The sequence below is a fragment of the Sturnira hondurensis genome, unplaced genomic scaffold, assembly GCF_014824575.4.
Source record: "Sturnira hondurensis isolate 20B ecotype Veracruz unplaced genomic scaffold, ASM1482457v3 Scaffold0024805, whole genome shotgun sequence".
NCBI classification, from domain to species: domain Eukaryota; kingdom Metazoa; phylum Chordata; class Mammalia; order Chiroptera; family Phyllostomidae; genus Sturnira; species Sturnira hondurensis.
The window spans coordinates 4,971,214-4,993,750 of NW_028097436.1; the positions used below are offsets into that span (position 1 = coordinate 4,971,214).

At 39.3% G+C, this 22,537-nt stretch overlaps 1 protein-coding gene across 2 annotated transcripts in view; it reads right to left on the reverse strand.

Moving 5' to 3' along the window:
* The window catches only part of DIAPH3 (diaphanous related formin 3), a 475,029-nt gene that overhangs the window by 124,049 nt on the left and 328,443 nt on the right, over positions 1 to 22,537 (reverse strand). The gene's annotated exons all lie outside the window — the stretch shown is intronic.

The following is a 22,537-nucleotide window of genomic DNA, read 5'->3' on the forward strand; positions in this document are numbered from 1 at the left end:
GGGAAAACCAGAAGTTGTCAATCTGTAAAAAGTTTTGCTGATTCTGTGATATATGACACTTTTATTTCTGTTCTACATACATACTAAGCATATTCCATTCAGAAAATTAAGGAACCACAGAAAGCAAACTAGTAATAGACATAAGAGACAATTCATTAATGAAAAGGTTTGTTCACATACAGTTGCACATACCTGCATACATATATATTTGCCTAAGTCCACCATATCATAAACTTTTTCTAAACCCATTTCTGTCTTTACTGATCAAAAATGTGAGGAAAACATGCAAAAATCAGTTAATTTTCAAATACATTCATCTTGGACTTCTGCCAAGATGGAGGCATAGGTGGAAACACTGTGCCTTCTCCCACAACCAAGTTTGAATACAACAAAGGGTTGGAGAAACAAAGACACAATCAAACGAAAGAAAATTGAATTATACGGAAGTCCGACTACATCTAACCGTTCAACGGGGACGGTAAGAGGGGCGGAGCCAGCAGCGAGCAGGGTCGGGCAGGACAGGGTCCCCGACCCAGGCGCGCAGGCAGACGGGAACCAGTTGGGGTGCAGGGCAGACCGCAGTCGCACATTCACGCACAGTGAGACAGACCACGCAGGCCCCAGGGGGCGAGGGCTGACGGTGGTGGCACACTCGTGTGCAGTGGGACGAAACTCGTGGGCCCGGTGACTGAGGGCAGCAACTGCGGCACCGGTGAGGGCCGTGGCGGCAGGCGGTGGACAGGACGCCATAGTCCCTCTTTGACCCTGCCCCCACATACAGCGTCACAACCCAGCGACTGAGTTGCCCTGTTCTAGTGAACACTTTAGGGCTCTGATCCTGCTATGGAACAGGCACGAACAACCCGAAAGATGGCACAAGAAGAACTCAAAGTCCCAGAGCCAATAACTCTAAGAGACCGAGAAATTGCCAGCCTCTCAGAAGCACAATTCAGGACACTATTTATCAGGATGCTCACAGAACTGGTTGATTATAGTCACAAATTAGAGGAACAAAGTTACAAATTAGAGGAACGTGTGAGGGCTGGACTGATTGAAATGAAGGGAGATGCACAGGAAACCAATAGTGATGGAAAGGAAACTGGGACTCAAATCAATGGAATGGACCAGAAGGAAGAAAGAAACATCCCACCAGAAAGGAATGAAGAAATGAGAATTCAGAAAAATGAGGAGAGGCTTAGGAACCTCCAGGACATCTTTAAATGTTCCAACATCCGGATTATAGGGGTACCAGAAGGGGGAAAGAAACAGCCACGAGTGGAAAACGTATTTGAACAAATAATAAAGGAGAACTTCCCCAGTCTGGCAAAGGAAATAGACTTCCAGGAAATCCAGGAAGCTCAGAGAGTGCCAAAGAAGTTGGACACAAGAAGGAACACACCAAGGCACATCATAATCACATTAGCCAAGACCAAAATGAAGGAGAGAATCCTAGAAGCAGCAAGGGATAAGGGGACAGTCACCTACAAAGGAATTCCCATCAGACTGTCAGCGGATTTCTCAAAAGAGACCTTCCAGGCAAGAAGGGGCTGGAAAGAAGTATTCCAAGTCATGAAATCCAAAGACCTACAGCCAAGATTGCTTTATCCAGCAAAACTTCCATTTAGAATGGAAGGACAGATAAAGTGCTTCTCAGATAAGGGCAAGTTCAAGGAGTTCATCATCACCAAGCCCTTATTATATGAAATGCTAAAGGGACTTATATAAGAAAAAGAAGATGAAAAAGATGAACAGTGAAAGGACAGCAAACTCACAGTTATTAACAACCACACCTAAAACAAAAGCAAACCAAGAAGACAGCTAGATCAGGAGTGGAACCATAGAAATGAAGAACACATGGAGGGTTAGAAACAGGGGGGTGGGAGGGGGAGAAGAGGGGAGAAGGCACAGAAAATAGCATAGATGGTAGGCAGAAAATAGATAGGGGGGAGGGCGAGAATAGTGGGGGAAATATAGAATCCAAAGAACTTGAGACATGTGGTTATAAACTAAGGGGGGGAGAGTGGTGGGGGAGGGAGGGTGTGGGTGGAGGGGATTGAAGGGGGGGAATAGAACAACTGTAATGGTATAATCAATAAAATATATTAAGAAAAAAAAACAAAAAACAAATACATTCATCTTGTAAGCTAATAGGAAGCAAAACAAAAAACAACAACAAAAAATAGATCACACATGGGCAGACTTCTCATATTTATAGCAAAATGAAAAGCATCTTATAATATAATGTGTAGTTTTAAATTTTTTTATTTATTTTCTAGAGAAAGAGGAGGGGAGGGAGAAAGACAGGGAGAGAAGCATGCCCCCAACTGGGGACTGGGCCTGCAACCCCCGTATGTGCCTCGACTGGTAATCAAACCAGCCATTTTTCGGTTCCCAGGCCAGTGCTCAATCCACTGAGCCACAGCAGCCAGGGCAATATGGTTTGTATTTTAATACAGGACACTGTTATAGAATGACTGACTATGGACCTAAACAGATTTTGACTGCTTAAACTATAACACAGCATGTTTTTTACTTAACAGAGCACTCTATGCTACATGACTCTGCTTGTAATCCAAGAAAGTAACAGCATTGTCCACGGCACTGAGAATTTTCACAAGTGGAAAAAAACACATTATCTACAATGTCCCTCCTGTTCACATTTCCTGTTCTCCATCCTTGCTTTATTTCATTCTCCCTAGAACTGACTAAATTCTAACACTATATATTTATCTTAAATGTTGTTCATCGTTCCCACAAGGACATTAGCTCACAAGGGCAGAGACCAGGGTTTGCTTTGTTTCCTGTCTTATCCCCAGGAACTGTGCTCAGAAGATATTTGTTGAATGAAGGAAATATTCTGATAGAAAAGTTTTCTCCACTATTACTTTAATAATTCCATTAATAAAGGAGATTTTCCAATGAGGTATCTTATAAACTTCTTGTCAGAAATTTAAAGCCATAAGAGCAAACAACACAGAGCCTTGGAAATTCTTTTGGAATACCAGACAAGTGTGATTAACGCTTAAAAAAAAACAAAAAACTCTGACTAAAGCAGCATCACAGATGCCCGGAAAACAAACAGGAAAGCAAAGATCAATGATGAGAACTGCAGAGCCCAAACACTGGGTTCATCTCACCTCTGCAGGAAGGTTCTCCATCTCACCTTACCCGCACTCCAAGCCTCGGCTGGAGGAGGCCGGCTCCAGGTTATCCTCATGAACTGATGTGATTTGGCTCCACATGTTCTTGATTCGTCCAGTTACAAAAGAATGCCTAAAAATGTCTCTTTGTTAACAAAAGAAGGCTTTTCCTCTAAGAAAAAAGGCTAACATTTACATGACAGTGTGTTTCATACCCTATGCCAGGCCCTTTCACATGGTCAATTATTCCCCAGCTGCAAAACTGGAGGTGCAGCCCTGGCTGGCGTAGCTCAGTGGATTGAGCACAGGTCGGCGAACCACACAATCGTGGTTCGATTCCCAGTCAGGGCACATGCCTGGGTTGCAGGCCAGTTCCTTGCAGGCTAACTACCAGCAGGGACGCACAAAAGGCAACCATACATTGATGTTTCTCTCCCTCTCTCCTTCCCCTCTAAAGATAAATAAATAAAATCTTTTAAAAAAAAAACTGGAGGTGCAAAATCACCATGTAGAAATACCATCCACTCCTTGTGAAAGTCTCTCCTGTTCTCCGATATTCAGTCAGGTACAAAGCTCATTGGGACTACCTCAAAACTGCCTTTAAGATCTGTCCTGTCTTCTCTTTCTCAGTACATCCTTACTCAGGCCTTTGGCATTTATCTTCTACAAAATTTCAAGTTCCCTAATTGGTCTCACTCTTTCTACTCTCCCCACATCCTCTCATCCACCTGCACTTCTGCCATCAGAGTCCTCTCTCTCTCAAAGAAGACCCAATCACTCACTGCTCTGCTTAAATGCCCTAGGAGCCTGCCTAAAGCACGAAGTAGAAACCCTAAGCACAGCACTCTCTGACTTTCAATTTAGCCTCATCTCTTCCCGCAGCTCTACTGAAAGATCACTCCAGGCATGCTATGTTATTTGTTGCTGTCCAAATATAAATTTCATGCCTCTGTGTCTTAATTTACTCACTCCAGTGAATTCCCAGGCGTGGAAGTCCTGGCTCATTTAATTCTGTGTTCAACGGGTATCCACCTAATTCAAGATTCTGCATTTCAAGGGGCCTGTAGAGGTCTGAGCACTATTGCTCAGATGCCAACCTACCATCCCTTCCTTTACTCTCATGTGAAAGCTAAAAGGACTATTTTACATATAGAAACCAGCCCATAGGAGAGAATGCTCACTACATTCTTGGCTTGTAAGTGGAAAACATGCTCCCACCTGGTAGCAGAGAGCAGGAAGGGAGGAGATTTCGTGCACACTGCTCCTCATTCCAGAGGCAGCATGGGACTGAGAGGGTGAAGTCCCCACGGACTCACAGGGAGTGGACTCCAAGAGTGGAAGTATCTTGTGCCCAACACACAGAGCTGGGAAAGTGGCAGATTCACTGGCAATGCATTGCGGGGTTGTACGTGTGCAACCGAGAGGTGCCAAGAACAAGTGCAGGCACAAGGAGGCTGCAGAATCTCCTTTCCGCCCCTCCTTCCCCCACAGCTGAGCGCTGTTGGGGGAGCACAGCAACTTCCTGTGCACACTGGCTGGGAAGAAGAAGCAGTTGGCAGAGAGGAAGTAGAAATTCAAGTGAAGAACATGGATGCATTTTTGAGGATCATCAATGTCAGGGACAGAGATGGTATCTAAGAGAAATCCAACAGACCTCCCAGGTTACCATTTGAGAGCAAAACAGACATCACTGAACAAATTTCTTCATAACTGAAGAAATTAGGTCCAAGTAAAGAGGCTGTTTCAGGCTCAGAAAGAAGTGAACCTAAAAGAGTGCACACCCTTAGAAGTGTGCCCCATGCCAGCTTTCAAGCTTGGGGTCCATTTAAGGGAGAAGGAAAATAAAAAGAGAAAGTGTGCAAGGAAATTTCAAACAGAAACAACTGAATTCTACACTGAAATTACTGAGTTAAAACAGAGGGAGAGGAAGGGGGTACGGAGGGGGAGGGGGAACGGAGGGAGAGGGAGAGGGGGAGGGGTACGGAGGGAGAGGGGGAGGAAACTGGCTAGGTTGTTCACCATTGTTTAGGCTGCAGCTCAGAGTTGGAAATTACATTTGCACTTATACAAAGAGTTACATCTTTGCACCCCAAAGTTTGTTGTGGTGATTGTGAAACACCAATTGTCATCAATACCATATGAACACACAAAGCAAACATGTCAAATGTCATTTCTCATCCCAGGATTGGGCCAATTTACCTTCAGTGAGTCTACTTAAATAGAATATGTACAAACGGAGGAATTTTTGTCCCACAGACACGAATTACATATTTTTTTATTTTTATTTTTTAAATATTTTATTTATTTATCTTTAGAGGGGAAGGAGAGGAGAGAGGGAGAGAAATATCAATGTATGGTTGCCTCTCATGTGTCCTCTGACTGGGAATCGAACTGGGATCGTGTGGTTCGCAGGCCCATGCTCAATCCACTGAGCTACACGAGCCAGGGTTGAATTACATATTTTAAAAGTGCTTATTGAACACCCGTTGTAGAAAGATACTATACTAGAAACGGCAGCTCAAACAAGGTTTATTTTTATAAACATGGCTAATTTTGTATAAAAGAATTTTATTTTTGTAAGATTTATTAACTAAAAAAATAATGGTATGTTTAATTTTCATGTATAAACTAACTATAGCCAAAGCAGAACGTTAAATGAAATATCATTTAAAGTAACTATAGTAGGTATTTCATGTCATTTTCCTCCTTTTTATATTTTATCTAATTAATTAGATAAAATCTAGTTAATAGACCTTTATGCCTGGTGTCCCTGATAAATTTCTAGGAGGATATATTAAATTCTCTAAACTTGTGATTTCTTTTCAAATAACTGACCTCAAATTGGAGCAGGCCAGCGGCATCTTGTACACTCAAAAGTCCATTAGCTAAACTGTGATACTCAGGTGGAAATTTTTATATCTCTATGAGTTTCTCAGGTTATAAGAATGCTAAACACTGTTTTCTGGAGAGGTACTTCCCTTCTCCTCTTACCTTCCCCTTTGACACAGGATGATTGGCGACTGTTCCATTTCTATGGTATCAGAGAGCAATGTTTTAGGAATAGGGTGATGCCAACCATAAAATGGAAATGCTCTCATGGGTGAGAGGAAATAGAACTTCTTCCCAGCTTTCCCCACCACGCCAGTGCGGCAGTTCTGAGCAAAGCATGGGGTCGTTTAGGCTCTTCTAGTGTTCCAGGTAGAGAAGAAACACTTCTTAAACTCCCCACTATGCCTCCAAGTACAACCTGAAGACATTTTTGTTCAAGCTCGTAATTTAAGAAATGGTACTTCCTCAGACTGCAATGCTGTGCACCAAAGTGGCAAAATGGAAGGGTCTGCCAGAACACAGTGTAACCCAAACCCCACGTTTCCCTGGACAAGGCTCCTTAGCATTTCACAAGAAAGCTGCAGTCTAAAGAGAAGGTGAGCAGCGTTAGGGTCTTTTGCAAAGTTGGACAGTGGTTCCAATGACTGTGAGTGATATTTTCATGTATCAAAGTTAAAAATCAGAGTATACAGCAAAATGGTAGGGTAACCTATTAAAATATTTAGATTTACTTATTGACTGATTTAATGTTTATCTAACAAAACCATTCTGTGCACTCAAGAAACAGCGAGGGGCGCGTCTCAAAAGACCCCATGCTTTCATCCAGACAAAAACACCACTGTGCCATAGAAATATTTAAAAATGCTTTTATTCTCATGTGAATTCAACAGAAAATAGAATTTAATTAGCATCGAGAATATCCACTGGAAAGGAGATCAGAACTGCAACCCACCACCACAGAATCAATACTTCTGAAGATATCGGCAGCACGCTGGGCAAGGCTGTCTTTCCTGGCTTTGGATTAAGATAGGCCTTTTTGTTGACTTCATGCCATTTGAAGGCTACTTTGCAGTTAGGTTAAAAAGAGGAACTGTCAAACATTTAAAATCTTTAGAACTACTGGCAAGTAAGAGAACCTGAGCTGGAATGACTTTGGGGAAACTATTCAGCTTTCTGATGCACTTTAAGTTAGTGATGGAACCTCTGATTCAACAATGATCTGAGAAAAAATGTTCCTACTTTGCAAGAATTCTTGCCTGAATATCACTAATAGTTTAAAAATAAACACTCAAAGGATTATACTGAATTAAAATTACTGTCACTTCTACCCGTTAATGACAATTATCGGTGGGAGTTTTCTTGTGACAGTTCACGCGAGCCAGGCAATGATCTCGCAAGAATTGCTCGTTCCAAACACAGTCATCTGTTTTCTGTTATTACACCAGTCTGGCACATTCCTCCTGCCTCGGGCACCCGAGCCCGTGCGAGGGCTGCCCTCCATGTTAACTCTGTTAAGTTTATGCTGCTTCTAATTTTCCTGAAGAACATTGGATACTGAGGAAGGAAGCTACCCAGGAAACAATATTTTAAAATCCTATTACAAAATAATGTCTAATTTCATCTGAACACAAATGGCTATTTATGCCATTTTCAAGTAACACATAAATATTCAATTTCTCTGCTTAATTTTCCCGGTCTGCCCTAGGGTATATTTAGTCATCATCAAAAGCCAAATACTACTGAATTCCTTTTTCACTAGGCAAGATAATCACTTTAGAGTGAGCAACCTTCACAACCAAGTTCAGCACCACTGAATGGATTTCCTTCAACTTTAAGGATTTAATGTCAAAATGACCAAAAATAGGAAGAGAAAAGAGACAGCCTATTAATAAAAAAAATAAAACTCTGGCTCCTGCTATGACCTTTTGACGCATTGATATTTTCATCTCAAAAAGATATACAAACAATAGTACAGAAATACTGGGAAGTGTAAGCTGGAATAAAAGGATAAGAAGAGCACAATAGTTGGTTACTGACTGGTTACTGGAACAATCAGCAGCCCAGGAGCTTGCTAGCATTTCAAAAGTTCAAGTGCAGATATTCTCTGCTATTAGAAATGTGCAGAAAGATTAAGATTTTCCTAACACTTCCCATTACCTTTCAATCAGTATTTTTACTTATTTAACTACTAGATACTCATTTTCCAGCACAGACCAGTCACACTTTGCAAATGTGTGCTTTGGCTACAGGAAAACAAGAAAAAATTAACATCCTGTCTGGGTAGCTCAGTTGGTTAGAGCATCATCCCAAAGTCAAGGTTGTGAGTTCAATCCCCAATCAGAGAACATGCAAGAATCAACCAGTAAATGCGTAAATAAGTGAAATAACAAATCGATCTTCCTCCCTTCCTTCCTTCTTCTCTCTCCCTCTCTATAAAATCAATAAAAAATTAACAGAACAGTTTAAAAAATTCTGTTATGAAAATCAAAGAATATTCTGTACAAATTACTGATCTACATCAAACTGAAATACTGAAAAGACAAGCTTTTTCTGCAAAGAACTAGATACTAAATATTTTAGGCTTTGTGGAGTAAATGATCCGTGTTCTAATTACTCAGCTCTGCACTTGTAGCACCAAGACAGCCAGAGACAATGTATGTAAAGGAATGCATGTTGCTATTTTCCAATGTAAGTTTATTTATAAAAACAGGTGCAGTCTAACTTAGCTCGAGGGCTGTACTATGATCTACATTTTTCTTTACATATAAATATCAATATCCCAAACTCAACTCGAAATGGAAAAGATGTCATTTGACCAGTAACATTTTATCAACTGTCTGACGTATCTTGAGTGGCCTCTGTGGTATCTACTATGTGTACACAGGACACTAGGTCCTATGAAAAAAGGAAAGCATAAAGCCATGTTCTTGAAAAACATACACAATGTTGGAAGCATAAGACTAGAGCAAAATGAACTAGCATCAATGAAATACTGAATACATAAGTTATATGGCAAGACTATAATAGTTTATAAAAAAGGGGTTGTCTGTTTATCAAGGACATATATTTAGAAGACATTTTAAAGAATGCAAGAATTGAACTTAATCACATTTTGCTATACTCAGTCAGTTAAAAATTAGAGAAAAGGTATTTATGGCAAAGAGAGCACCAGAAAAGGGCAGAGAAGTAGGAGTCACTGTGGCCGAGGTAGGTGGTGTAACCACTTCAACAGAGGCAGAGAGCAGTCCGTGAGAAGCACAAGTTCACAGTCTCTTATCTGACTCTGATCAGACCTCTGATATGACCAGACCAAAACATGACCTCTGATCAGAGAACATGAGTGCTGGCTTCATTGCTAGCTAAATCTAGCAATGCAGTCAGATATGTTAGATTTAGTTTTTCAGACTGCAGAAAATTTAAAAAGGTGTATATGCTGTAGAATCTTAACATATCCAGAGCAACCTGGGGCAACATCCTCTAATTAAACGTATTATATTCCCATTTGATGGGACCTCCTATCAGTTCAGGTCAGGTGTGGCCTCAAATGCATCAGGGCACTAATTTACTCAAGAAAATTAAGGTTTTCAGACCATTTTGCATTTCTGAATTGCAAAAGGCGTTTAGACATAATATGGATTCAGCTGTCTTGAGGCACGAAAAGCAATCCTGTGTGTGTTGCAACTTTGTCCACTTGGTTGTTACAGCTTTTTTGATTGGCAACACAAGTACTGGGCTTTAGGGATGGTACAAATTTCACCTCTTTTTTAACTGCTAGATACACTGTTAGATACATTTTTTCTTTTTTGAAAGTGTTGGATAGATTCTATGAAGGTAAGAAGTTTCCTAAGTGTAGCTTTTTTGGCTCTAAAACAAGCGGCTGCCTGTATAAGCCTCTGTTCCTCAGGGTAAAGGCTAAAAGCAGAAATTTGCATAATATTTAAGAGTATGTATTAGATAACAGAATGTGATAAGCTTCTTTTTTAAATTGATTTGAGAATGAGAGGGGAAGTGGGGGGGCGTGGAGAGTGTGAGGGAGAGAGAACTGCCTGGTGTGGGGTGGGGGTTGGGGGGTAATCAATCAGTTGCCTTCATATTTGTCCAGACTGGGGATAAAACAGCAACCTAGGTATAAGCCCTGAGGGGGAACTGAACCCACAACCTTCTAGTTGTACAGGATGGTGCTCCAACCAACTGAGCCACCTGGTCAGAGCACTGGTTGTTTCTTGTTTGTGTCCTCACTGAGGGTTCCAAACCACAAACCTTGGTGTATCAGAATGACACTCTAACCAACCGAGCTACCTGGCCAGGGCCATAAGTTTCTTAAAAGCTGGAAAGATTTACGGTTATGTTTGAAAACAAGACAATACTCATTGACTGTCTATCTCTGAAAATAAAAGAATGAATTCCCATCAAATACAAGTAACTCCACTTAGAATTGGCCATCTGGCATGAGAGGGCCTGTTGTGACAGCACGCACAAGTCTGAAAGTGTACACTATGTAAATGACTACCGATTAGGGGGATGATTACTGAAGGTGTATACAACAGTACACAAAAGAAGGTGCCACTGTGATTGAGTTCTCAATTATAGCACAATAAATGTAGCCGATGTTATCAAAGTTATGGCACTCTCCACATTAGAACAGCATTACAAGAATTGAATGGTATCATTTCTGCCCTAGAATATATACGGGGGGGGGGGGGGGGAATCTGTGCTTGGTAACAGAAAAGTTTAAATAAATGTTATTAATACAAAGATTTCTTTGGTAAAATTCTTAGAATTCATGCTATACTATAAAGATTGAAATTATTTTGTCCCAAATAGAACTTATAATAATTATTCACTCCAAAACAAATTTAAATAAAAACTGGAGTCTCACCCATAACTCAACAAAGTAAAAAACCACAAAATCATGATTTCAAGATACATTGTGCTGGGGAAGTCTGAGACCCTCCTCTCCTAATTTCCCTCTCCTGCGGCTTTTTGGAAGAAGACAGAAGGTCACGTGCGAGCCCTGCGCAGCTACACAGAGAAGAGAAGTATTAGTTCAACCAAGGCTGGACTCCGAATGAGCTCTGACCATCGAAGCTTGTTACGCCAGTGAAAGAGACTGCTGCGTACAAGTCAAAAGCTGTGTAGCTATTAGTGAGACTTTTCGGGAAAATTTCCCACTTGTCGCCCAATAAGGACTAACAGAATCTCAATCTCTTACCAACATTTAAAAAATGTAACCGAAAACACTAATTTGACAGAATATTTGCACCCCTGGGTTCACTGCAGTGCTATTCCCAGTAGCCAAGATATGGAAGCAGCCCACGTGCCCGTCAACAGACGAGTGGATAAAGAAGCTGAGAGACATGTATATAATGGAATACTATTTGGCCCTAAAAAAGAATGAAATGTTATCATTTGTGACAGCATGGATAGACCTAGAGGGTATTACACTCAGTGAAATAAGTCAGTCAGAGAAAGACAGTGAAATCATATGATTTCACTTATATGTAGAATCTGAAGAACAAACTAAACAAATAAACAAAATTGAAAGATTCATAGACAGAGCGATTGGAACGGTGGTTGCCAGAGAGGAGAATTAGAGGACTGGGAAAAAAAGGTGAAGGGGTTAAAAAGTACAAATCGGTAGTGACAAAACAGTCACAGGGATGTACACTACAGCATACAGAATATAGTCAATAATGTTGTGATAACGACGCACTGCGCCAGCTGGGCACTGGAATACCAGGGGGAGCACTTTGTAAAGCATAAATAAGAGTATCTAACCACTATGCTGTACAGTTGAAACAAATACAAAATAATATTGCAAGTAAACTGTAAACAAAAAATTAAAATGAAAAGTAAAACCCAGTATATAATATAATTTCCCTGGTTCCAAACTTCTGGGTCAAACGATAAAAATACTGAAGACGTTTCCACCTCCTTCAGAACTGCTGAGCTCTATTGTACCCAGAACTACTCAGACCATGAAAAACCCCTCTTTCAAGAGGGGAAGGATGGTGCTGATTTATCCTCCTACTTCTGGGCAGTGGGATAAACAAACCTTCGAATAAACCAAATAATCGAAATGGAACCTGAACCAGAGTAGGGAAGCCTTTCTAACTTGGCAATCCTCCCAACACTTTGCAAAGGAAGAAGTCATCTAGTTTAAAGCCACTGAATATGGTTACCACAGAGACAGCTGGCCCTGTCGGAGGCTTCCAGGGAAGATAATTCTCAACCTTCACGCACAGGCATAATCTGGTGCCAGTTACTGATCACTAAGATAATTCTGGTCCTTTTCACTAAAGGAGTAACAGCACAATAATTAAAAACATGACCTCTGATCAGAGAACAGGAGTACTGGCTTCGTTGCCAGCTAAATCTGTGACCGTGTACAAAGGAATTAAACAACTCTTTGATAAAAATAGTACCACAAGCTTGTTGTTAAGCATTACACGCAATAATGAACACATACGGAGCCTGGCAAATAGTCTGTGGTCAATGGTAGGGATGGAAGCAGTAGTGCTAGTATTAGTAGTAGTATGGGTGCTGTTGCTGCTATTATTATCGGTATAGTATTACCATATTATTATTATTGCTATTATTATCGGTATAGTATTACTATTCCAAAAGTGGGGGAGGTTAAGAAAAGAGAAACACATCAAAGCCAGTGCGATTTAATTTGTTATGTTCTTCTAAATAGAGGAATGATTAAAACCACTGGCCTATTTACGTGTATCAATTGCCAATAATGCCAGAAAACCAAAAGCACTACTGCATAAAACTAGAATATACACAATTATGGAAAATAATCTAATTTTATGTTATCTGTAGAGGACAGGGTAATTGTCAAAGCCTTTATGAAAGCAAGTATGCACATTAATTGCTATCTGTTGAGACTGGCAGGCATTCCCAAGCAGTATTTGTGTAATATGCATTTCCTCTAAAATGGAGGCCTAATTGCTTAGTTATTCTAAATTGCAGAATGGAAAACAAAGGGGCAGTTTTAGCTGTGTGGGTAAACAACAGATTTCTAAAAGCTAATTATCTTTTTATTTAATAGACTGAAGTTGCACCAAATGAGACATTTAAATCTAATAAATAATAAACAAATTGTAACCTAAAGACTGAAATATAGGAGCGGCTCATATAAGTTTTTATTGCCCCATTAAATAGACTGTTATTTACTTCCCCCACAAAACATAATTATACAACACGGGGTCCATTTCAAGGCCATTCTGATGTGCTATTTAAAAATTATGTGAATCAACTTACATACTCAGGAAGTCTTACAGCATAATATTTGAATTCTATTATCAAACACCCTATTCGTTTCCATGATTAAGAAACAGAAATGCAATTTCGAAAAACTTGTATATGATCACATAAAATCGCTATTACTATTTGTCTTACTAGAAATGGTTACACAGAAGGATAGCTGTGCGCTTTAAATAAATAAATACTAGTATCTACACTTAGTAGTTTCTCTGTCAGACATGTAGTACTTGGGCATCTTCTAAATTAAAATAATTCAAATTTAAACATCAACCTCAGAAAATGTATTCAAAGTTCACATACTGATTAAATAAAGACCCCATGAAAATAGTTAATTTGCTTGTTTGTTTAATGTAATATCAAATCATTCAACATAAATAACCGAAGCTATACATATGAATATTTAAGAGACCTCCAGGCTCATCTTTTTTTAGAGAAAACAAAAATGAGCAAAATGCCCTTTTAACGCTATAACGTGAAAATATGCGATGCTGTGCTTTCTTAGTTTTGTTGTGCAAAAGGATTTTTAATGCTTTATTTTTCTTCTTAGGGAAATGTAGTCCACTAGTCTACCTTTTATTTTCACTCTGTTAACAAAACTCACATTCTGAATAATAGTGATAATAAATAGCAGATCTGAAAACAGTTGCCTGCATTTTTGCCAAAGGCAAGTGATGACTGATGCTGGATAAGCCAGAGCAGGACTTCAGTTCGCCACCACAGGTGGTGATGGAAGACTCTGAATATCGGAAGGAACACAGTTCTTATTTGCAAGGTAAAAATCCTGAAGTCGTGAAAATATTTAGAAGGAAGCTCCCTAGAAAGAAAATAAGGAAGGGAGCTCCATGTGAGGTTATGACAGGATTATTTGAGGATGTTTCTCTTTCTCTATCATTTAGAGATGCACAGCCTACAGCCAAAGAAAAGATGAAACAAAAAGTTCCCGAATCAGTGATGTAAATTCAACAATTCACCTTCTACATTTTTTTTAATAGGAGAGCTAAGCTGACAATGTCTACAAAGATAAGAGTGGTACAGTTGTCCTTGAACATAGGTTTGAACTGTGTGGATCTGGTTATACATGGATTTTTTAATTTTTCCAATAAACACCTGTTGTGTTTCTGGCCAGTGGCTGGGAGTGCATGGAAGCAGAGGGCCCATTGTATACATCAATCATTTTACACAGGGAACTTGAGCCCCCATGGACACTGGTATCTGCACAGGTCCTGGAACACATCCCCGGCAGATACGGAGAGACAACTAAGTTTTGGGGGAGTTAAAAATTATACACGGGTTTTTGACTGTATGAGGGGGAGCAGGGCAGTAAACCCGATGCTTTTCAAGAGTCCAAGGTTCTATGTTCTGTACTAAAACATCATAGCTAAAAAGGAAAACCACATAAAGTTTTAGCTGATCCTCACTATTAGACCTTAAAAGAAGTACTCTGTATTAACACAAATAGCATAGCAGATAAATGAGAAACTAGTTTTCCTATCAATTTGTAAGGCGTTTTAGAGAACTCATATTATACATTAGTATGTTTGGGATACAGTGATATTCCCCTTAGTCTCTAAAACCAAATCCCGTGGCCCCCACGTGCCACCCCGGCACCCCCCTACCTGCATCGCATGGAGATGAGATGTCTTACTTTACTACCTGTGACTGTTCGCACTCTGGGATTACCTTATCTCGTCTATACGGTTTGTCTGACTCATTCACTAAAATTTTAAAGGTCATTGCTGCAGGGACATTTTTTATCTTTATCACTGTAATCTCAGCATACAGAAAAAAAATTATTTGTTGAGAAAAAAAGGAACAAAAGTGGCCAAGCTATTAAATTTCTTTTCTGTGCCAATAAAATAATGCTGGAAAACCATAGCCCTTGTATTTTTCATAAAAACACAATGCCTTTATTGAAGATAGTATTTGTCAAATATCAGATATGCATTAAATTCAGTGTCAAAACTGACATTTTGCCTAAGAATACTTTCAGTAATAAGTACTGATTAGACATACTTTTTTATAAATTCTACTTTATAAAGCCTCCAAATATTATGAAATCATGATTTCACATAAAACATGTTCTATATTTAATATGAAAAAGGTAGGACTTCTGGCCAAGATGGAGGCATAGGTGAAAATACTGTATCTCCTTGCTCAACCAAGGACAACAAAAATTTAGAAATAAAAACACAACCAGAACAGATAGAAAATTAAACTGTACGGAAGTCCAACAACAACGAACCATTCAGCCAGACTGGTAAGAGGGGCGGAGTGGTTGGCTGGCAGAGAGGGGCAACGGCAGAAAAAAAGCAGTGGTTGGCAGACCAAGCGGGAGTGGGATGAAAACCCCCTGTGGGTAAGGCTTGCAAGGAGGCTGGCTGACTGCGGACACACATTCACACGTAGATAAACCAGACAAGAAACAGACAGTGAGACAGACTGTGTAACGCAGGGCCCCAGTGACAGGAAATAAAGCCTAAAAGCACTGATTGAAAAAACTTGTGAGGGTTGAGGTGCTGGGAGTCACTCCCAGCCTCACAGGAGAGTTTGTTGGGGAGACCCACAGGGTCCTAGAACATACACAAGCCCACCTACACAGGAATCAGCACCAGAAGGGCCCAATTTGCTTGTGGGAAGCAGGAGAGGGGACCAAAATCTGGGAGAGAGCAGAGCAAACGCCACTGTTCCCTCTCTGACCCCGCCCCCAGCCACAACCCAGCAACTGGGTCGCCCTACCCTGGTGAAAACCTAAGGTTCTGCCCCTCATACATAACAGGTGTAACTAGACCAAAACATGATGGCTCAAAAAGAAGAACAGCTCAAAGCCCTAGAGCCAATACTTCTAAGCGACCAAGAGAAAGCCAACCTATCAGATGCACTGTTCAAAACACTGGTGATCAGGATGCTCACAGAACTGGTTGATTTTAGTTGCAAATTAGATGAAAAAATGAAGGCTACACTAAGTGAAATGAAGCAAAATGCACAGGGAACCAATAGTGATGGAAAGGAAACTGGGACTCAAAGAAATGGAGTGGACCAGAAGGAAGAAAGAAACAACCAAACAGAAAAGAATGAAGAAACAACAACTCAGAAAATGAGGAAAGCCTCAGGAATATCCGGGACATCTTTAGACGTTTCAGCATCTGAATTATAGGGGTAAGGGGAAGAGGAAGAGAAACAAGTGGGAAAGTTATTTGAACAAATAATAAAGGAGAACTTCCCCAATCTGGCAAAGGAAATAGACTTCCAGGAAATACAGGAAGCTCAGAGAGTGCCAAAGAAGTTGGACACAAGAAGGAACACACCAAGCAAGGCACATCAGAATTACATTAGCCAAGATGAAAATGAAGGAGAGAATCCTAGAAGCAGCAAGAGATAAGGGGACAGTCACCTACAAAGGAATTCCCATCAGACTGTCAGCTGATTTCTCAAAAGAGACCTTACAGGCAAGAAGGGGCTGGAAAGAAGTATTCCAAGTCATGAAATCCAAAGACCTACAGCCAAGATTGCTTTATCCAGCAAAGCTTTCATTTAGAATGGAAGGGCAGATAAAGCACTTCTCAGATAAAGTCAAGTTTAAAGAGTTCATCAGCACCAAGCTCTTATTATATGAAATGTTAAAGGGACTTATATAATAAAAAGAAGATTGAAAATATGAATAGTGAAAGGACAGCAAACTCACAGTTATTAAAAACCACACCTAAAACAAAAGCAAACTAAGAGGACAGCTAGATCAGGAGTGGAGCCACGGAAATGGAGATCACATGGAGGGTTAGCAACGGGGGCGTTGGAGGAGGAGAAGCAGTGGGAAGGTACAGAGAATAAGTAGCATAGATGGTAGGTAGAAAATAGACAGGTGGAAGGCAAGAGTAGTATGGGAAATACAGAAGATAAAGAACTTGTGACACATGGACATGAACTATAGGGGCGAATGTGGGGGTAGGGCATGTACAGGGTGGAGGGGAATAAAGGGGAGGAATGGGAAAACTGTAGTGGCATAGTCAATAAAATATATTTTAAAATAAAAAAAGAAAAGGTAATTGCATATTTGTACTGTTTTTAAATATATAAAAAGCTATCAACAAATAAGTAATAATATTGATATTTGATTTACTTGGCCATAGCAGCTACATTAATTTTAAGAGACTAAATGCTTTGTTCTTCTATATTAATCATGTCAAGTTTAAAAGAAAACTGAAGACTATTCAGAATAATCATTACTTATTGACATTTTAGAAGAGGTCTTTCACTTCAGTGAGAAAAATAACATGTTTGGTACTATGGAATTTGGAATATATACCCCTAGATTCTTTAAAATTCCATAGTCTATAAAAAAATTAAAGTTCATTTACAAAATGTTCGGCTGTTTATGAAGAGACAAAATGTTTCAAAAGCAGCTTACTGCATCACAGGTTTCTGTTGCATCAAATGTGGTCTCCCCTTGTATCAAGTGACTTTGATTAAATCTATTAAAATAGTCCCACATAATATAGAGTGTGTATTTTAAAGACATTATTTTGAAGTATTTATTGAATATAATTTAAAAGTCAACGTTATCCAGACTCTCCCTTGAAGAATCCACCCCCAGAGAATATCATAGTGTATACTAAAGGCTTTGGAAACTCCTATCAAGTGAGGGCGTTACATTTCCTTGAGACCAACCTATAATAATTTTCAGACCATGTTTGAAAAAAGATAGTATAGAAAAAGTTTTGTAAAACAGTCCAATAGGTTAAACAAGATGAATTCTATCATTAACAAATGATATAATAGAAAACTTTCCTTCAAATTATTTTAAATATAAAAATATTCATATCTATTTTAATAATTAATTCTGAACCCAACATAAACCAATTATTTACTATAATGGATGGTTAATTATTAGAGCAGCTTTGAAAAAACTCAGAAACAGAGCCTAGTATATTAAAATCTGTATGCCAAATATATGAATAATTAAAGATTTAAAATAAATGAAACAAAATATTTTAAAATAAATGAATGAAACAAAATATTTCATTTAAAATAAATGAAACAAAATATTTTAAAAACTACATCTAGAAAAAAATTGAAGTAGGTAAAATCACAAAAATAAAGATTATAATGAAACATATAACAAAAATGAAACACTTTTATATGTCAAAGAAGAAAAATAAAAAGCCAAATTGAGAAAACATAATGAAGAGGTAAATATTAATACATAATGAGCTAACCTCCGTAAAGCAGTAAGAAAAAGACTAAGAGAATTCAATCCAAAAAGAAGAAATACTAATAGACTATAAACACTTGAAAAAATGTTCAAACTCAGTAGTAATCAAAGAAATGCAAATTAAGAAAAAACCCACAACTTTAAAACCTATTAACAAAAATCTTAAAAAGGGAGAATATTCAACCCAGTCACATTTATAAACTCATGTTGAAGTGAGGTGGAATTAGAATAATACTTTTGAAATCAATTTGGCAACATGTACTAAAAGTTTTAAAAGATATCTATCCTAGGACTTCCGCCAAGATGGAGGCATAGGTGGAAACACTGTGCCTTCTCCCACAACCAAGTTTGAATACAACAAAGGTTTGGAGAACAAAGACACAGCCAAAGACCAGAAAATTGAATTATACGGAAGTCAGACAACATCTAACATTTCAACGGGACGGTAAGAGGGGCGGAGCCAGCAGCGGAGCAGGGTCGGGCAGGACAGGTCCCTGGACCTAGGCGGGCAGGCAGCCCAGAACCAGTTGGGGTGCGGGGCAGACTGACCGCAGTCGCACATTTGCGCACAGTGAGACGGACCACGCAGGCCCCAGGGGGTGAGGGGTGACGGCGGTGGCACACTCGCGTGCAGTGGGATGAAACGCGTGGGCTGGATGATGGCAGCACCTGCGGCACCAGTGAGGGCCGAGGCAGATGGGACGCCAAAGTCACTCTTTGACCCCGCCCCCACATACAGCGTCACAACCCAGAGACTTAGTTGCCCTGCGCTAGTGAACACCTTTAGGGCTCCGATCCTGCTACGGAACAGGCCCGAACAGCCCAAAAGATGGCGCAAGAAGAACTCAAAGTCCCAGAGCCCATAACTCTCAGCGACTGAGAAATTGCCAGCCTCTCAGAAGCACAATTCAAGACACTGTTTATCAGGATGCTCACAGAACTGGTTGACTATAGTCACAAATTAGAAGAACATATGAAGGCTAAACTAATTGAAATGAAGGGAGATGTCCAGGAATCCAATAGTGATGGAAAGGAAACTGGGACTCAAATCAATGGAATGGACCAGAAGGAAGAACGAAACATCCAACCAGAAAGGAATGAAGAAATGAGAATTCAAAACAATGAGGAGAGGCTTAGGAACCTCCAGGACATCTTTAAACATTCCAACATCCGGATTATAGGGGTACCAGAAGGGGGAAAGAAACAGCCACGAGCGGAAAACTTATTTGAACAAATAATAAAGGAGAACTTACCCAGTCTGGCAAAGGAAATAGACTTCCAGGAAATACAGGAAGCTCAGAGAGTCCCAAAGAAGTTGGACCCAAGAAGGAACACACCAAGGCACATCAGAATTACATTAGCCAAGACTAAAATGAAGGAGAGAATCCTAGAAGCAGCAAGAGATAAGGGGACAGTCACCTACAAAGGAATTCCCATCAGACTGTCAGCGGATTTCTCAAAAGAGACCTTACAGGCAAGAAGGGGCTGGAAAGAAGTATTCCAAGTCATGAAATCCAAAGACCTACAGCCAAGATTGCTTTATCCAGCAAAACTTTCATTTAGAATGGAAGGACAGGTAAAGTGCTTCTCAGAGAAGGTCAAGTTCAAGGAGTTCATCGTCACCAAGCCCTTATTATATGAAATGCTAAAGGGTCTTATATAAGAAAAAGAAGATGAAAAATATTAACAGTAAAAGGACAGCAAACTCACAGTTATTAACAACCACACCTAAAACAAAAGCAAACCTAGAGGACAGCTAGATCAGGAGTGGAACCATAGAAATGAAGAACACATGGAGGGTTAGCAACAGGGGAGTGGGAGGAGGAGAAGTGGGGAGAAGGTACAGAAAATAGCATAGACGGTAGGTATAAAATAGATAGGGGGAGGGCAAGAATAGTGGGGGAAATATAGAATCTAAAGAACTTGAGACATGTGGTTATAAACTAAGGGGGAAAAATGGTGGGGGAGGGAGTGTGCAGGGGGAGGGGAATGAAGGGGGGGAATAGAACAACTGTAATGGTATAATCAATAAAATATATTTAAAAAAATAAAAAATAAAAGCTATCTATCTTTTTCTATTCCATATCCTAATAATTACATTTTCAGTTATTTATGCATGAATGTATTTATCACATTGAATAGATGGAAACAACTACTGTTCTATGACCTCATTACAGAGTAATGCATGTAGGATTTACTGTAACATCCAGTGGATTCAGTTACACAGATATTAAGAATCACAATTAGGAGTAACAAAAAAACACTCAAAAGTTCAGCAAGATAAAGCAAGACACTAAACTGTATATTCACCAGGATATTAAAGTTCTGCGATTAAAAGGCAGGGAAAAGATAAAAAAGAAACTGAAAGAAAAATCTAACAAAATATTAATAGTAATTCTTTGGATAGGAGGATTTGTGAGGATCTTCATAACTACTACTTTTTATGTATTTTCTATAACGTAAAAAATTGGAAAAACAAAACTTAGTTTTTCACGAAATTGGCATTTTCCATCAGGAGAAATACAAATTAAATAAAATTATTACTAAGATTACACTGAATTTAAAGTTTCATTTAGAAGTTCACGGGAGGTTTTAACTCTCTAGACTGACAAACCGAGACCTGGGAGAGGCTGTGATAGAGCCTCGGGCAGAATTCACAGCAAATAACACGGCCAATCTGCCCGCAAGGAGCAACTCTTTAACCAACACCAAACGAGCAAATGCTCAAATACCAGAAGGCTTGGTAAACCAGGCAATACTAGATTAATTCAGAATGTCTTTCAGAAACATATTTTTAAAAAATCAATGATAAACTTTCCTATCTCCATTTTTGTTTATTAAACTTTAAGATATTTCTCAGGATACTTCCTGAATTTCAAGTGTACTCTTAAAAGAAATTGTGCTTAGATGATTTTTTTCCTTGAAGAAACATGTGTGATACACTGAAGTACTCAGTTGGCTTTATTAAAGGTAAAATATGTCTGTAAAACTGAAAGGAGAGAAGGCAAGAAGGCATCTCTGTGTAACCCTAGGGAAACCTTGGGTGAATTTGCAGCTGCCCTGAATTGTAAACCACGGTAACGTAGAAGTGAAGTTGATGGATTTTAATTAAAGGCTTCTGCATCCTTGGTGACTTAGAGGTAGAAAAGCCAAAATTTTCAGGGGTGAAATATAACTATAATTTACTTAATTCTTTTGCTTCTAAGTTTGTGGTATCTTTTAGCTTTGGGGAAAAAGAAAACATAGCTCTATCTCTATATCAGTAAAGCTGTAATTTTGCTATTTTTTCTTTTTAATTTTTTCTAGGAGCTTTTTATTAAAGAAAATATCAAAACATACCAAAGTAAAGAAAATAGTGTAGTAAGTACATCCTTCCCTTCAAGCACCCATCACCCAACTTTAGCAGTTCTTACTGACAGCCGGTTCTGTTTCATCTGCATACCCACTGGCCTCCCAGACGCACTGGACCGTTTTGACTGAAATCCCAGACATTGTATTTTTTTGTCTATAAAATTTCATTGAATTTCTAAAAGATACTTGGAAACATATTCACAGCAATTCTGTCATATCTATAACAACCACAAAAAAACACTCACATTTTTCAAATTGATTTTTCCTAGATCTGGATTGGAATATAAAGGGTGAGGGAAAAAATGCAGATTTACAGTTGTAAGCAAAACACAGTTTATTCTTTTTTTTTTAAGATTTTATTTATTTATATATCTTTAGAGGGGAAGGAGAGAGGGAGAGAAACATCAATGTATGGTTGCCTTTTGTGCGTCCCCTGCTGGTAGTTAGCCTGCAAGGAACCGGCCTGCAACCCAGGCATGTGCCCTGACTGGGAATCGAACCGCGATCGTCTGTTCGCAGGCCCGCGCTCAATCCACTGAGCTACGCCAGCCAGGGCTAAAACACAGTTTATTCTTGTACTATTAATTATTAGTTCTCTTATCATGTGCCATATGAACAACTGTAAACCTACTTCTGCCCCACCCTATATTTAAGTTCCATTTATAGCAATTGGTTGATATGTCTGAGTCTCTTAACCACTTTTTTCTTCCCTTTAGTGTACTCATATGTTGTTGAAGAC